Below are 11,151 nucleotides of genomic sequence, written 5' to 3' on the forward strand. Positions count from 1 at the left end.
AGGACTCAACTAGCAAGATGCCCTATGTGTGTTATCAGAGATCCATATGTAAACAACTCTTCACTCTGTTCTACCAAGCAACTGATAATGGATTATAGAAAAATAGCGTAAACTTTGCATCCTTTAAAAACATTGATATAATATCTCTTGTGCTTGAGAAATATAGGCTGTTAAGATGAAAAAAAGTACATGCAAAGAGTACATAACTCATATGTTGCCATTTAGGAATCCCTCAATATTGGTTCATGATGCTTTTGTTACCTCCATCCTCATGCTCATCCTTATCAGCATCCTAGGAAGAAATCTCCTCCATTTTGAGGAGCTGAGGAGGCAGTTTACAGCCAACCAAAATCTACTGTAATGGATTAGATTTTTGGGAAACAACACCAGTTTGTAAGTAAAAGAAAACTTTGAGAATTTGGGAACCCCACCACACTGAAGTACATAAAAGTAAAAACTTGTGGTGCAGTGTGTGCACAATGCTATTATTCCATTTCACTATCCAAACTTTCATGTGTGTTCATGATGGGAAGCAATAGCTCCAATAGTTCTTCTTCCATCCATCTTTCCCTTTAATAGTTTGATAAGCCCCCTACTTACATACAAATGATTTCCTTGGAGAATGTTTACAAATAAGATATATTTGTTAATGAAAAATTGAATCCTATACATTACATCTGCAGAAGGTTGCAACTGGAATGTTTATAAGTTAGGGATTTACTGTACTGAGTTAAGCCGAGTCTGTACTGGATTACATCCAAAATCTAAAAATCCATACCTTTCACATGCCAGAGGACTAGTGAAGGCTCTACTTAAACCCACAGCATTGACATCAATAATATCAGATAGGGACAACTTACTTCAGACAACCATGATGGAGCAGACACAGCAGCACAAAACTGATTGGAACAATCGAAATGAAAGTCAGCAGGAACCAGCTGACTATGTACAATGATCCTGGAGGCTCAATGCACACAGCTCTTAACTGCCAAAATTGGTCCATGTTACCCCAACTTCTAGTCACTTCTGAAATGTAATGGAAATTGAAGAAAAGAGATAAAACAAATGTCCAAAAAAGGTTTTGGGAACTTCTGCAACTCAAGAGGAATCTCGTGTACTATTCACTTTGCTAATTTCTTCCTTTAAATAAAAATTCTCAGTGTTTTATTTCCATTCTGCACTGTGGTAAAATACACATAACTAAATGTCTCATTTTTATAATTTTCAAGCATGGATTTATATTGTTTTTGAGAAAACATCCATCTCCAAAAATTTTTCAATTTCCAAAACGAAATTTTCCTCTGTATGAATTCCACATTCCCCAAATAGCCATTATTCTACTAATATGAAACATAATAACAAATTTAAGTTATCAGGTTTCTGAAATAAAATGACCAAGATGGCATTATTTCAAAGTGAGTTTGGGTTGTATAATTTCACAATATTTTCAAACTTATATTCCAAATGAATGTCAAATAATTTGGTGTTACACCCTCCAACTGTAGAGCCTCTTCAGGGTGCTACTGATGTCCCTGTTTCTCAGGGTGTAGATGAAGGGATTCAGCATAGGGGTGACTACAGTGTACATCAATGAGGCCACCATCCCCTTGATGGGGGAATATGACACATCTGAACCAAGGTACACTCCAATACCAGTTCCATAAAATAAGCAAACAGCTGACAGATGAGAACTGCAGGTAGAGAAGGCTTTGTACCTCCCCCCAGATGATGGCATTTTTAAAATGGAGGAAAAATTTTATGATAAGAGACAAAGAGCCCTAAGATGGGAAAAAAGCCAAAGATAATACTAACAATATATGAGACTATGGTTTTTATTAAGGGACCAGAACATGAAAGGCTAAGGAGGTGAGAAGGGTCACAGAAGAAATTAGCAATCTCCACACCCTTGAAGCAGGTAAATTGTAAAACAATTGCATTATGCAGCTGTGAATCCACAAGACTAAGAAAGAGAGATACCAAAAGAAGTAAGACACACTGGTGTGGGTTCAAAATGAGTGTGTAATGCAGGGGGTGGCAGATGGCCACAAAGCGGTCATAGGCCATCACAGTCAGAAGCATATCATCCATACATACAAAAAATAGAAACACAGACATCTGTGTGAGGCAGCCCACATAGGAGATGACTCTATTGTGACTTAGAATGTCCACAATCATCTTTGGAACTGTAGTAGAGATGAAACAGATATCCACAAAGGACAAATTGGAGAGGAATAAGTACATGGGCTTGTGGAGGTGGGAGTCAGAGCTGATAGCCAGGATGATAAGCAGGTTCCCGAGGACTGTGACCAGGTATATGGACAGGAACAGCCCAAAAATGATGAGCTGCAGCTCTGGGTCCTCTGAGAAGCCCATGAGATGGAATTCTGAGACCTGTGTTAGATTATATCTTTTGATAGTGCTTGAACACCTTTTCAAAAAGAAAATTCATTAGAAAAATGAAACTGATAAGCAGCACCTCAAACTCTGTATATGTCATACATTTGAATATTCCTAGTCAAATTATCCCTATATGAAGTCCAAAGCCATAAGAAATATTGTTCTACTGTGAAAACTTTGACTTTCATAAAGTCTTTTGTTATTTACTTGTTTGTTTTCCAATACTTTCTGTCCAGTACTGCTTTACAGATAGTCAACAGCACAATGTTAGTAGATCAAGAACTTTAGGGATCTGAGCTGTATGAGCCCAGTAAAATACATACAACTTTTTGCTAAAAGAATTGAAAGAAAGTTAAGCCATCTCTCTTTTACAAATGTAATTCTATTGGAATAAAATAAAATGTATTCAAATATAAGTTACTTTAATCTCAGAAAATGGTACAATATTCTTTGTGTCTAAAATAGTATAAGATCTAGGACTGCATTATCTGATAATAAATTAAAGTGAATTTGATCATATTCAGAACACATTGTATTGAGCCAATTATCTCAGAAATTTTCATCATTCTTAGGATTTTTGATTTCCATCTTTCAATAAGAGCTCACTTAGCCTTTGTTTGTGTATCAGTTATTTAATATGTAAGTATTATCCTTGTCTTACTCTTACATGTTAACTCTTGTGTGTATAAATGAGGCTAAAGTAGATGCACATGATTTTAGTACATTGTGACACAAATGTAGCAGTAGGCCACACTGTACTTGTCAATGATTTAAAAAGTAAGTCATTAAAAGCACATATGATGATTTAATTTTGTACAGAATATTCTTATAATACAATGCCAGTAAAATACTTTCTAGTTTGACATATCTTTGTTCTTTTTATTGATTCATTATTCTACAGTATGAAGATAATATGCTTTTATTGTTTTTCTGTTTATAAACCCTCTTATTTGCAACATAAGACATTAGAAATAAAGAAAGCCTGGTTGAGTCCTAGTCTTCCTAATTCTGACTGATTTTCATCTCAATCTTTTCTGATATAAAGCTTGCATTTCTGTATTTCAGTTATGCAAAGGAAACTGGGACACACATTTTTGTCAAGCTGTACTGTGATTTAGTTGGGGAAAAATACAAAAGAAAAAATAAATGAACTAATATAAACATGATGGAAACTCATCCACAGCAAAAATCTACATAAAATATGGTAAGCACACCTGTAAATAATGTAACCCTCCTTCATTTCTATAACAAGAATTATTATTGAGCTTATATGGTTGACTTAAAAATATTTTGAAAATAATTTGGTTTGCATCAGTTTTGATTCTAATTTGGTAATATATTTATCCATTTAAAAATATTAAGATACTCTTGCCTCAGACCATGAATTTTAATCTAAATTTCAGGTTTTTGTGTTACTCTTTTACCCTAGAGTTTAGAACCACTGTCTTAGCATATTTGCTTGCATTAAGAAAGCCCTCCATTTAATATCACCTCTACAGATAGTCATATAAATATTTAATGGTATTTGCATCAAGATCAATATTTTTGTGATCTGAACAATTCCCTAAGAAATTTAAATTTTTGCTACATCTCCATAATTTCATTCTCTTGCTCTCTTGTTCTCATAGGAAACTATTCTCATCAATTTCATGGGTAGATATTCCTTTCCATATTTCTGAGTCAGCACTTTTTAATGAATCCACAAGAACCTTTCTTAAAAACTTACCTAGAGTCCCTAAAACTCATCTAAGTAGTGTAACGAAAAGAGCATTATAACTGAAAGAGAGTAGGTTACATATTCAAGTGATTTTAACTCTCCTTTAACTATTGCCACCATGATCAGAGAGACAAAACATTTATTTAACTTGTAAGTTTATTGTTAAGTTGATGTTTTTAAAATTCCTATACCTCATTTCTTGTCACTCAGGTGAAAGTTTGTATAAAATATATTGGTGGGGGATACTTCTCTGGTTTCCCACAAATAATGCATGTGAACTTTCACAGATCATTTTCAAGAAACAGTGATTGAGTCATAATTTACATCATTTTATCCTTGATATATATGTTGAAAATATCCCTGAGGCCTGTCCAGTCATGTTAATACAAAAAATTTCATCATCTTGCTGAAAATAACACTTCCATTTTGCTCAAGTGGTGGAGCTTGTGCCAAGAAATGGGACTGGGGAAATGAATATTTTAGTCCTATGCTATTGTTCTGCTATAACAGGCAGAATGTATGTGAATCTCTCTTCCTCTCTGTGCTCATACTGCCTGAAGAAAATAAGAATAACACTCATCTCCACACAGTGGGAACTGAGCAAAGTCTGGAGCTTATTTGAGAGGATTTTGTTTCCTTATGATCTACTTACATGATTATGCAGGTAGGAAGTTTACCAATAGTGTAAACTGTATTTAAAAAGGCACTGGAACCTGGAATAATATCAATAATATCATAATATCTGTAATAATGCATCTCAGCCAGAAGCAAACATCCACCTGTTCCTGTCTCTCTTCCTTTTTAAACCAATGAATATCTCTGCTGTGATTTACAATGTTTTATATAGATTGAATTAAATATATTATAGTGTACCTGTGTCAGAAATAATAAATGGAGGAGAAAGGATTAAAAATCAATTCAAAAGATGCTGTCTGCTGCAGTGAAACTTTCATTTACCATACAAAGGAAGCTATGAACAGCAATTCCAAGTCCTAACCACTGATACATTATGGTTTCATATTTTAACTCTCACATTTGCTAAAAGGAAATGAAATCATGACCCAACATATCCCCATTTGAGTCTGTGAAATTATTGCAAACATTGAGGAAGATGTGGGAATCTACAAGATATCCTCCAGTAGTGGCAGGAAACTTGTGCAGGGTGATTTGTCTTTCCCGTGGTAGATGTAGCTGATCCCATTCATTGCTCTGCTCTTTGACCTCTCAGAAATCCCCAACAGGAAAGGCTTTGTGAGCAAGGGGTCCCTTTCTTGAGTGACAGAGACATAAAACAGTTGGTTGTGTTATTAAGGACAATCTGCCAATGTTAATTCTCCTATAATTCCATGTCTCTTATCAGACAGCCCAATTCACGTGAATAATTTTTCTACCAAACCGTTTACTGAAGCATCCATTGGCATGTCAGGCTTTTTACTTTCTATAAGAAATAATAATGTGCTTAATTATAACTACAGGAAGACAAAACACATGAAGTGAAAGAAGCTATATAGAACACATTTGTCAGTGCCTGGAGTACAGGAGGCCCACAACCAGTTTGTGATGTTATGATTACTGTCCTCCTCCTTTCCATCCTTATTAACACCTTCATAGAAATTTTAGCATGCTTCACAGCACTGCAGAAGGGCATATTTTTTCTGAAATTATTATTTATTCATTTTTTGTTTTTAAATTCTTTTATTGGTACATTTTAGGTATACAACACATTTACATTTCTCATTGGGAACTTGTACCTTTACATGATGCATTTTGGTTCTTATTTTTTCCCTATTACTAGCCCTCCCTTCAACCCCTCCACCCTTCCCTATTTACAAAGACTTTGTTTACATTTTTTCCATTTCTCATAATTTTCCCTTTCCCTTATTTCCTTTCTCCTGCACCTCCCACTTCCCCTACCCCTTTGGAACTTTTCTTCCTATTATGTATTATCAATTATTCATTCTAATCATTGAAACACTTTAGGTATACAATGTAATGACACTCATCATTGGAAATTTGCACCTTTACATAATCTCTCTTGGTTCTTATATTTCCCCCATCCCCTGCCCTTCTGCTTCTATGTGTATACCAATGAGAAATAAAAATAGGGCATTTATAAAGCAAATTTTAAATAATAATTCTGCTTTACCCACTACAACCCTGAACATAAAATCTCCATTCTTTATAACTGATAGTTTTCATATTTCTACCTCTATACCTGACTTCCTAAACTGTCATATTTGTCCTTCTGATGAAGGTGACATACTGTCAAGGATCCTTCCCATATCACTGAGGTGCCCCTGCACTTACTGGGATGAGATGTTTTTCTGCTGCGTCATAGTCAGGGACACCAGATCCAAAGACTCTCCTATGTCTGCTGTTCAGTGAAAGGTGAAGCTCTGTCCTCAGAATTGAAATTAATACCAAGTCAGATACAAGCTTCCTGATGCAGACAGCCTTGGAGCCTGGGACACGGCTATGGAGGTCACTGGATTGGAGTCATCAAATTGAAGCCCTGGTGCACAAGCTGATTATTGACTACTCTGTGACCTTGGGGGCTCAATACCCACAGCTCATAATTAGATAATTCATTCCATGTTATCCCAATTTCTAAGGACTTCTCAACACTAATGGAAGATGGAGATGAAAAGAAAATAAGTGTCCACAAGATATTTTCTTTTTTCCCTCTAGTCAGGTAATATCAGTATGTAATATTTGCTTCTGTTATTTGAGAATACTTTTTAAATAACCTTCAGCCTTATTTCATTCATGGGCTAAAATATACATATCAAACAACTTATAATATTTACCATATTAATTAAGTATACATTTTGATGTCACATCATCATACCTCTTCAAGTAATTTCTATTTTCCAAAGTAAAATATATACTCAATTTTAAAATTCCCATTTCATCCCACCTGGATGACACTATGCAAACTTTTAACAAATGAAAACCACAAAATTATAATACTATCATGACCAAATAGGCAGAACTTACAATTCTCAATGTTAGGTTGCTTTGTTTTTTCCAAACTATATTCAAATGGATGTCATGGGTCCTTAGAGGAGGCTGTTCTGCTATGGGTTCTCTCCAGGGTGCTTATAATGCTTCAGTATCCCACATTATAGATGAAGTTATTCAGCACAATGGGGACCACTGTGTACATCACAGAAGCCACTGCACTTTCTGCAGTAAATTTTTATACAGCTGAGCCAACATATACTCCAGTGACTCTTCCATAAAATCAGCAAACAAATAGTTGGAAGACACATGTAGAGAAGATTTCATACTACCAAAAATTGATGGGGTTTTCAGAGTAAGGAAACATGTTTGAAGTAAGGGGAAAATATCTATAAGATGAGGGGCAGGGAGAAGATGGCATCAGCAATATATTTCACTGTGTTACTAGGGAAGTTGTCAAAACAGGCAAAATTAAGAAAGTGGTCAGTGTTACAAAAGAAATTATCAATTTCTGCATTCTTTAACTAAGAAAAATGTAACATAATATAATTATGCAGATAGGAGTCCAAAACCCTACACAAAAATAAAAACCAAAACTAAGAAGCCACAAAGGTAAGTTTTACTGACAACTGAGTCATTGAGTTACAGATAGCTCCAAACTGATCAAAGGCTACCACAGTCAGGAGCTTGTGATGCCTACTCCCAAAGATAAAAAGAGACCTTTGTGTCAAACAGCTTACTTAGTAGATGACTCTGTTGTGAGGCTGGGTGTACACAATCATCTTTCAGACCATGATGGAAATGAAACAGTTATTCACAAAGATGGGGGTGGGGAGGTGGGGGTCAGAGCTGATGGGCAGGATGATGAGCAGGGTCCCCAGCAACGTGGCCAGGTACATGGACAGGAAGAGTCAAAAAAGGATAAACTGCAGGTTCAGAATATATGAGAGTCCCAAGGGATGGAATTCTGAGGCAAATGTTAGATTTTGTGCTTCTTGATACCTTGAACATGTTCAAAAAGTAAAACAGTTGTTGCATAAAAGAAACAAATGTGCATGTAGTAACTACTCTATATATTTTTAAAATTTCTGTTATTGGTACATTTTAGGTATACAATAAATTTACATTTATCGTTGGGTGCTTGCACCTGTACATGATGTATCTTAGTTCTTATTTTTTCCCCATTACCTGTGTGCCCTTTAACCTCTCCACCCTTCCCTATTTATATAGATTTTGTTTCCATTTTTATCTTTTTTCATATTTTGTTCTTTCCTTTCTTTCCTTTCCCCTTCCCCTCCAAGCACCTCAACACCTCTGGACCTTTTCCTGTTAATCCATATATTTTGAATCCAAGTTCTGACTAGTTGTGTATACACTATTGAAGTCCAATAACCTTCAATAATCTTTAGGGTGTGACAACATCTTCTTAGAACTCCTTTAATACTGATTTCTGAGATACCAAATTCTATACCAAACTTCGACAAAAATACTCATCAAAAAACTTTAGATGACCATGAACCTAATCAACAACCAGCCCATGATCACAGTGAGTGTCATCCTGGCTTCAAAACAAAGAAAATAAGGTCCCACAGAGCACGCCAAATCAGCCTGCTGCAGACAGGCAGGTTTGCCCATGCCCTACCGAGGTCCCCAGTCACCTGGAATATGTGAAATCAGCCCACTGCACACAGGAAGGTCTGTCCACACACTACCGAGGTCCTGACTCATTCAGGAGACACAAAATCACCCCACTGCAGACAGGCAGTCACCTGGTTCCACACTACAAAGACGCAGAGGACAGCAGACCACCAGACCAAAGTACTGAGTCCCGCTGTTCCCAGCCCAGAGGTAGGGGATTCTGAGCCATCGTCCCACTGCTCCTGGTCCAGAGGAAGGGGCTTCCTGGTTACCATACCTCCCGCTGCTAAAAGCCAAGAGGAAAGGGCTTTTGGACCACCTTACGTCCTGCTGATTCTGGCCCAGAGGAAGGGGCTTCCAGACCACCATCCCTCCCACTACTCCTGGTCCAGAGGAAGGGGTTTCCAGGCCACCATCTCTCCCGCTGCTCCAAGCACACAGAAAAGGGCTTTTGGGTCACCATCCCTACTGCTGGTCCCAGCCCCTGTCCCACCTCTCCCAGCTCAGAGGAGGTAATCCGTGCAGGTGCTAACAGCCCCTCGCCATAGTTGAAATGAGAAAATATGTAAATAAGTCTCACAACCAGACTTCCAGATCACCTAAAGCAACCGCAAAGGGAAATGAGATGGAGCACTCTGATACTCAACCACCTGGACCCACTGAACTGGCAACAAAAGGGGATCTGGAAAAAATGAAATCAGAAATAATTTCTCAGATAACAGGAGAAATTGTGCCCCTAGTGCAAGACATGATTAACAAATCTAGAGAAGAGCTGAGGAACATGATGGAATCCCAACATAAGAAACAAATGGAATCCATAAAGCAGATGCAAATAGATTTCCAGGATATGAAAAACTCCATTGAAAGTCTACACAGCAGAATGAGCCAATGTGAGGACAGAATTTCAGATATAGAAGATAAGATTGCAATTAGTGACCAGGAAAAGAAAAATTGCTTCAAAATTATAAGGGAACATGAGAAATCAATCCAGCAGCTGCTAGATGATGCAAAGAAGAATAACATAAGACTGATTGGACTCAATGAAGAAACAGGAGAGAGTGGAGATGACACAAAAAATCTCTTCATAGAAATAAAGGCAGAAAACTTCCCAAGCAGGGGAAAAGAATTTGACATACAGATAAGTGAGGCATATAGGACTCCAAATAGCCTTGATCAAAAAAAAAAAATCTACACATACGCATATAATTGTTAAGATTCCAGAAACACAACAGAAGAACAAAGTTCTCCAAGCAGTCAGAGAAAAGAAACAAATCACACACAAAGGAAAGCCAATCAGAATCACAGCAGACTTCTCAACACAAACCATCAAGGCAAGAAGAGCTTGCAGTCACATATTCCAGGCCCTAAAAGAAAACAGCCTCCAACCCAGATTGATGTACCCTGCAAAACTATCTTTCAAAATGGATGGAGAAATAAGATACTTTCATGACAAAGAGCACCTTAGGAACTTTGTGAATACCAAACCAGCACTCCAAAGAATTTTACACAATATCCTAGGAATGGACATTGAGGATCACAACCCCAGGAAGCAAAGCAGAATGAACCCATCTGGCATGACAAGAAATTAAATGGAAAGGGGGAGAACTCAACAAAAAGAAAAAGTCATGGCAATGACAAGTCAATACGTTTCAGTTATAACCATCATTGTTAATGTTCTCAATTCACCAGTCAAAAGAAATAGACTGGCAGAATGGGTCAAGAAGAAAAATCCAACAATATGCTGCATACAAGAAACACACTTAATTCAAAAGGAAACTCATAGACTGAAAGTTAAAGGGTGGAAAACAATACTGCATGTGACAGGAACATGAAAAAAAGCAGGAGTACCTATCCTCTTGGCAGATCAAGTAGATTTCAAACCAACACTGATTAAAAGAGATGAAGAAGAACACTACATCCTTGTAAAGGGAAGAATCCAAGAGGAAAAGATGACAATCATAAATATCTATGCACCAAACACTAGTGCAACCAACAATATAAACCAAACACTAAGGGACATGAACAGTCATATATGCACTAATACAATTGTAGTGGGGGACCTCAGCACCCCAGTGTCACAAATAGATAGATCATCTAGACTAAAAATAAGTAATGAACTACTAGAACTCAATCGAACTCTTGAACAAATGAACTTAACAGATGTTTACAGAGTCTTCCACGCCACAAAATCAGAATACACATTCTTCTCAGCTGCACATGGGTCATTCTCAAAAATAGACCACATACTCACTCATAGAACATGTTTAAGTAAGTGCAAGGGAATTGAAGTTATCCCTTGTATACTATCAGACCACAGTGCAATGAAATTGGAGATCCATAGCAAAAGAAACTCAAAAAATGTCATAAACACTTGAAAAGTGAACAACACACTTCTGAATAACCAATGGGTCACAGAGGAAATTAAAGAAGAAATCAGA

General features: G+C 36.9%; 1 pseudogene; it reads right to left on the bottom strand.

The window, feature by feature from the left end:
* Positions 1-1,486: 1,486 nt before the first annotated feature.
* Positions 1,487-2,409, bottom strand: LOC147824754 (olfactory receptor 7E24-like; annotated as a pseudogene).
* Between the last annotated feature and the right edge of the window lie 8,742 nt (positions 2,410-11,151).

Source organism: Heterocephalus glaber, unplaced genomic scaffold (assembly GCF_053883595.1).
Source record: "Heterocephalus glaber isolate CG9 unplaced genomic scaffold, H.glaber_assembly_v1.0 deba00001532, whole genome shotgun sequence".
NCBI classification, from domain to species: Eukaryota; Metazoa; Chordata; class Mammalia; order Rodentia; family Bathyergidae; genus Heterocephalus; species Heterocephalus glaber.